Below are 6,568 nucleotides of genomic sequence, written 5' to 3'. Positions count from 1 at the left end.
GATGTACTCTGCATATAAGTTAAATAAACAGGGTAACAATATACAGCCTTGACGAACTCCTTTTCCTATTTGGAACCAGTCTGTTGTTCCATGTCCAGTTCTGTTGCTTCCTGACCTGCATACAAATTTCTCAAGAGGCAGATTAGGTGTTCTGGTATTCCCACCTCTTTCAGAATTTTCCAGTTTCTTGTGATGCACAGTCAAAGGCTTTGGCATAGTCAATAAAGCAGAAATAGATGTTTTTCTGGAACTCTCTTGCTATTTCCATGATCCAGCGGATGTTGGCAATTTGATCTCTGGCTCCTCTGCCTTTTCTAAAACCAGCTTGAACATCAGGAAGTTCACGGTTCACATATTGCTGAAGCCTGGCTTGGAGAATTTGGAGCATTACTTTACTAGCGTGTGAGATGAGTGCAATTGTGTGGTAGTTTGAGCATTCTTTGGCATTGCCTTTCTTTGGGATTGGAATGAAAACTGACCTTTTCCAGTCCTGTGGCCACTGCTGAGTTTTTCAAATTTGCTGGCATATTGAATGCAGCACTTTCAGAGCATCATCTTTCAGGATTTGGAATAGCTCAACTGGAATTCCATCACCTCCACTAGCTTTGTTCGTAGTGATGCTTTCTAAGGCCCACTTGACTTCACATTCCAGGATGTCTGGCTCTAGGTCAGTGATCACACCATGGTGATTATCTGGGTCGTGAAGATCTTTTTTTACGTGGGGGCATGCGGTATCTCCTCCCGGCCACCGCCCCTGACCTTGGACGCGGGGTAACTCCTCTCATCGCCGCCCCTGACCTCGGACGCTTGGTATCTCCTCTCAGCCGCCCCGCCCTGACCTCGGACGCGGGGTAGCTCCTCTCTGCTGTTCCTGCGCCGTCGCAGTCTGGTACTCTCGGCCGCTGCCCCTGACCTCGGACGTGGGGTGGCTCCTCTTGCCTGCGCTTCGGCGCGCCCGTCGCAGCCGCCTGCGCTACAGGAGACTTATTATATTATAAAAAAGGGACAGACTCAAGCGGTACATGCCTTCTGCCCTTCTTTCTATTAAGCACAGAAGAGCTGCCTATCCTCAGGTGAGGATGAAAGCATGATAAGAGTGGAATGAGCCTACTCTAGCGCTGGACTTTGCGCCTCCAGACATCTGGTGCTGAGAACAAACTCCTTATTTACTGAGCCCCCCATAGCAGGGTCTTCTGTGACTTGTAGCTACACGTGACATCTCATACTTATTCAAAAGTGTGTTTGATATACTGTATATTGAACACTTTTTTTGGGTGGGGGAGGGGCTTTCGGCAGTGTGATAGGAATAACACAATAGGCCTGATAACCAAGATTCTTTCCCTCATGTAGTGTGGAATACAGTTAAAGTAGAAGAATCTACAGGTATCTGAGTCCAGGATTCAGAGGGGCTATGGTTTGCTGTCACAGACCTTAAAGCAACAGAGTCAATGGAAATAAACCACTCAATTTATGTAGGTAGGAGATCTTCAGGAGACCACATGTCAGAAATAGCAACTGTCTGGACACTGGGAGACCTAGGTTTTCTCTGTAATTCATTAGCAAAGTACATTTGGGGAAGCTTCATGGGGGTGTTTGTTTAATTTTCCCTGAATCCACTTTTCTTCTTTGAAAACAAGAAGATTGGTTTTAATAATCTTTAAGGCTATCCTCAGCTCTAAAATATTTTGTGATCACATTGAACAAAGATGGCTATGAAATGTATCCAAAAGAGTGTTTCTATATTTAGACTCTAAGAGTTCAAGTCAGAATATATTAAACAAAACACAAACCACCCCCCCCCATCTAAACTAAACAAATTAAGCAACAAAGAACACATGACAAGGAGTTGTGGTGTCATAGAGGAATTTCTGGCTTGAGATCTGGCTTTGCCACATAGGCCTGGGACAGAAACTGTCTCTAAGTCTCAGTTTCTCATTTATGAAATAGGGCTGTAACTCTGACCTCCCTGGTGACTCAGTAGTAAAGAACCGGCCTGCCAATGGAGGAAATGTGGGTTCAATCCCTGGATGGGGAAGATCCCCTGGAAAGGAAATGGCAACCTACTCCAGTATTCTTGCCTGGGAAATCCCATGGATAGAGGAGCCTGGCGGGGTACCGTCCATGGGGTCACAAAAGAGTTGGACACGACTTAGTGGCTAAACAGCAACAACACTCTGACCTCACAGTGCTGCTTATTAAGGAAAGTGCCCAGTACTCTGTAAAACCCCATTATGATTTTATACCAGGAAGCTATGGATAATGGCTTAGACATCTCAATCCTTCCAGGGGAATACATGAGCGTGCTTTGATGTTTGCCATTTAATTCTTCACACAAGGTGGACAGATCTTTTGAGTCTCCTTCTTCTTTCTGTTGTGTACCTTGAGACCCATTTTATTTTTATGTAGGTGAACAGACAAGGGAAATAAAAACAGCTAAAATTGAAATCATCTCTGTTTCTAACCCCAGGGGAGAAGGCTGGCTGGTTAAAAGGGAAGCTGGGTTCAAACAAAAGGTGGGAGTTACATCACTTATCTTTGGCTAATAATTGTCCGTATTCAATATTGTATAGTACTGTGAATAATCTAGATACTGCTGTAAAACCTGTCTATAAAAACAAGTGTAGACTGGACATTTGTCTACAGATTTAGCCATTAGCTGATGACACAGTAGTGACTTCTGTTCTCTTACAATCATAAACAGGTTTGCAATAACAGGAACTTTGGCTATGGGAGTGGCTCTATGTACAGGAAAATTGCCTTTATCCATTTTCAATGAGCAGATGCATTTGAGGGAAAGAGATAATCTTTTGATAACAGCCTACACAGATAGGCTGTTTGATAACAGCGTATCTTTGATAGGCTACTACAGCTGTACTTTGACCAATGAGCATGGCAGCCAATGTTTCCTTGAAGGTGGTAGTGAGATAAGAAAGTGGAAGTTTTTCTTTCTTTTTATCCCCCTTTTCCCTCAGCCCTGGCCAAATCCCAACAGTTTTGAAATGCCCTGTGCCAGGATTAGGGAAGACACATTACCAAGGATATATTGGCAATATACTTTAAAAGTTACTGGTGAGATTCAGTAACTTCACCTAGCCCATCATAACCAACATCCCCAGTAGGGGCAGGAAGGAACCCATAGAATGTAAGGAAAATTGCAGAGTGTGAGATAAGCAAGTCAGGGTGATTCTGTTTCCACTGTGCATGGAAGAAGTGAGAGGAAATCTAAGTTCTTTGAAAAGAAAATTGAATGCTTGCCTCCTGTAGTACCAGAACAGATAATGCATAACCAGAAACCACGCCTTTTTCCTCAGCCTTTGTCAGGTGCCCTCCCTTGTAAAATTAATGTGAGGGCTCTGTTGAATATGGCCCCTTGTAAAATTAAGGGGCCATATTCAACAGAGCCCTCATATTAATCCCACATCTTTCCCAGAGACTCTGGAACAGAGTGTAACTACATCATATCAAGCAGACAAGCTCTCAGTCATGAAGAGCAGGTGTCGGCCCCATAGCTCACAGTCTAGCATTTTTCTGCCCAACGGTGTTCAACGTGGAGCAAACCCCAGATAGTATTGAATGTGCTGCACATCGGGTTAAAAACAGGACACATTTCCTTTAACCATAAGCTATATCACCTATTAAAGTGAATGTAAAAATACAGGTAAAATCCATTTGTCACTTTATGAGCCAAGCAGAGCCATGGGTGGGGCGACCGTGCCAAGGGTCAGGGATGCGGGGAAAATGGCAGCCGCAGAGGGCCGTGGTGGAAGAGAACATGAAGGAAGGGGTCATTTCCACTACTTTTAGACAGGTGCCTGGCTAAAATTTTAAAATGATTTCTTTCAGAAAGTGACTGGTTTCCCGGTTGCTGCAACACAAACCCTTCTCACGTCTAGGGTTAGCTCCTGTCTCCAGGGGCTCTCCCTCTGGATCCAGACAGGAACACCTAAAACTTCTCCAAGCACCGCTAGCCTTCACCCTTTGCCCCTCACATCTCTTGGCCCACTAGCCTCTTCGTGGAAGCTAAATAATGGCTCCGGGGACAATATCTGTCAATCGCCTCTTGCTGTGAACCTCCAGGGTTCCTGGCCTAAGGGGGGATGTGGTCCGCACCCTCGTGGGGGTGGCACTGCCCAGTGAGGGTAGCGGTGGATGCGCCATGAGCCCCGGACGCAATACAGCTCGGGTCTCCAGGAGGGACACCAGCCGTCCCCGCGGGAGTTTCCGATCCTGGGGCAGAACGGAGTCTGGGGCTTCACACTTGGAAGCTCGTCTCCCCGGGCGACAGGGTCGCCCTGCCAGGCTGGAGACGCAGCAATATTCACCCCAGGGCAGCCCGCCATCCGACACAGGGTCGGGGCGAGGTGGAGCCGCCAGTGCGCCATTTGCCAGCCACGAGGGGGCCCCGGATCAGCATTCCATCCCTGGGCCTCCAGTGCCTCCCTGTCCTCTCGAGTCGCGCCGCCTCCCCTGACCGAGCCCCCTTCCTTGGCCGCGCTCCGAGCCCTTTGCCCGTAGCCAGCGTCTCACCTGCGCCGAGCACCTCCGGGCCGTCCGTCCGTCCGTAGCCTTGTTGCGCGCAGAGTGCAGCCACCACCCAGCAGGTTTGACGGCCCCTCCCTCTCAGCCAGGCCACCACCAACCAGCCCTCCCTGTCCCCGCTCCACCTCCCTCACCTGCCAGGTGCTGGGCCTCCCGTCTCAAAGCCCGCGCTGGTCTCCACGCCCCTGACCTTCCCGCCCGGTTTTCCCCAGGCTCCGGACACTCCCTAAGGCGTGTGCTCCCACAGGGGCCGGGCCAGGTCACCTATGGCTGGCTGTGACTAACCTTGACCTCCTATGATGCAAAGCAATTAGAGAGCCTGGAAGGGGACAGCGCAGGTAAACAAGGAAGACTGTTTACCAAGTCAAGCAAACAGGGTGAACAGGCCAGCAAACTAGTGAGGGAGCACTTTCCACAGGCTCCAGTATGCTGTCCTGGACCAGTTTTCTGGCTGAAGCTTGGTGATATATTCATTCATTTACTCCACCATTCTGCCAACAAATCTGCCCACTAGGTAGACACAGTTCTAGGTTCTGGAGACACTGCTGCAGAGGAGTTCAAGTCCCAGCCTTTGAAGGAGGTGCTTCCAGGAGGGAACACACATCTGTCTGTGTAGTGTCTTGAGGTCTCTATGCCCTCATCTCTAAGTTAAAGGGCTGGCCTATTGCATTTATTCCCACCCCATCTGTTGCCTATCCCCTGTGGAAGTTAAAATAATCCAAGAGCCATAGCTATATTTCAGACCCACCGATCAGAACCTGGGAGAGGAGTGTGGACAGATGCTCCTGGTAAAAGCTTCTCAGGGGCCATAGGAAGTCAGGGCTGAGACCCGAAACTCCACATGCCTTCCAGCTCACTTCATTGTTGCAGGTGCTGGAAACCAGGAAGGGTTCACAGAAGAAATGCTGTATTTAGGTTTTGGAGTGAGACAAAGGGTATACTCTGGGCTTGCCTGGTGGCTAAGTGGTAAAGAACCTGCCTGACAATGTAAGAGACATGGCTTTGATCCAGGGGTTGCGCAGATCCCCTGGAGAAGGAAATGGCAACACACTCCAGTATTCTTGCCTGGGAAATCCCATGGACAGAGGATCCTGGTGGGCTACAGTCCATGGGGTCACAAAGAGTTGGACACGACTGAACGACTAAAAGGGCGTACTCTACCAGGGTGGAAAGGGGACAGGATCCCAAGTGCAGCTTCTTTTGATCACAGAGCTTTTCTCTGAAGTCAAAGGAAGGACTTTCACGTATAAGGCATAAACCTGACCAAAATTTTCCTCTATAAACAGATGATGCCAGAGGCAGTGCTATCAGGAGACAATGCTAGAGGCAGTGCTGTCAGTTAAGAGGCTAATGGAGCCACATACTCGAGATGGACAGTGTGTCAGAGCCAGAGGCTGGAGCGCACCTCTTCACTTTCCCATCAACGTGGGAATTGATTTAACATTAGAGCTCATCCTGACACTTGCTCACACCCATTGTTTGTGAAATGAGTGGTAAGGTGGAGTCCAGCTACCCTGGGAAACTCCGTCCCTCTTTCTAGATCTCTGCTGTGATCAGGCTTTTACTTCAGTAATGGTTTCTTTTCCTCTAAGGCTATGTTGATGAAACAAATCTTTAATGTCTTAGCTGTAGTCCCAGTGGGGTAGAGATGCTTCTTAACACTGAAAACCTGGAACTAAGACAATGACCTCTGCCTCAAATGATAATATCCGGGTGCTAGGACAAACCAGTTTTTACAAAACAAGTTTGACTGACTTTAACTTGATCTGTGGAAATAGTGTAAATCAAATAGCTTTAACAGTTAACAGAAGATAAATTACTAATATATCAACAACTATAAATTAATATAATAAGAGCAGCTACCAGTTGTTACAAAACTCTTTTAATATAAAAATGGAACAGTTTAGGGACTTCCCTGGCAGTCCAGTGGTTAATACTTTACCTTCAATGTAGTAGCTGAGGGTTCAACCCCTGGTCAGGGAGTTTAAAAAACCCCACATGCCTTGAGGTCAAAAACCCCAAACAGAAA

The 6,568-nt window shown here is 47.6% G+C and overlaps 1 protein-coding gene across 2 annotated transcripts in view; it reads right to left on the bottom strand.

Annotated features, from left to right (window-relative positions):
* TMEM45B (transmembrane protein 45B) overlaps positions 1–4,796 on the bottom strand; it is a 26,155-nt gene extending 21,359 nt beyond the window's left edge. Inside the window, exon 1 of one of the 2 annotated variants that reach the window (XM_010844699.1) lies at positions 4,674–4,796. The gene's annotated coding sequence lies outside the window, so the exon portion shown is untranslated. The other variant, XM_010844698.1, reaches the window with a different exon arrangement.
* Between the last annotated feature and the right edge of the window lie 1,772 nt (positions 4,797–6,568).

This window comes from Bison bison, unplaced genomic scaffold, assembly GCF_000754665.1.
Source record: "Bison bison bison isolate TAMUID 2011002044 unplaced genomic scaffold, Bison_UMD1.0 scf7180017864205, whole genome shotgun sequence".
Lineage (NCBI taxonomy): Eukaryota > Metazoa > Chordata > Mammalia > Artiodactyla > Bovidae > Bison > Bison bison.
This window is presented reverse-complemented; position numbering and strand designations above follow the sequence as displayed.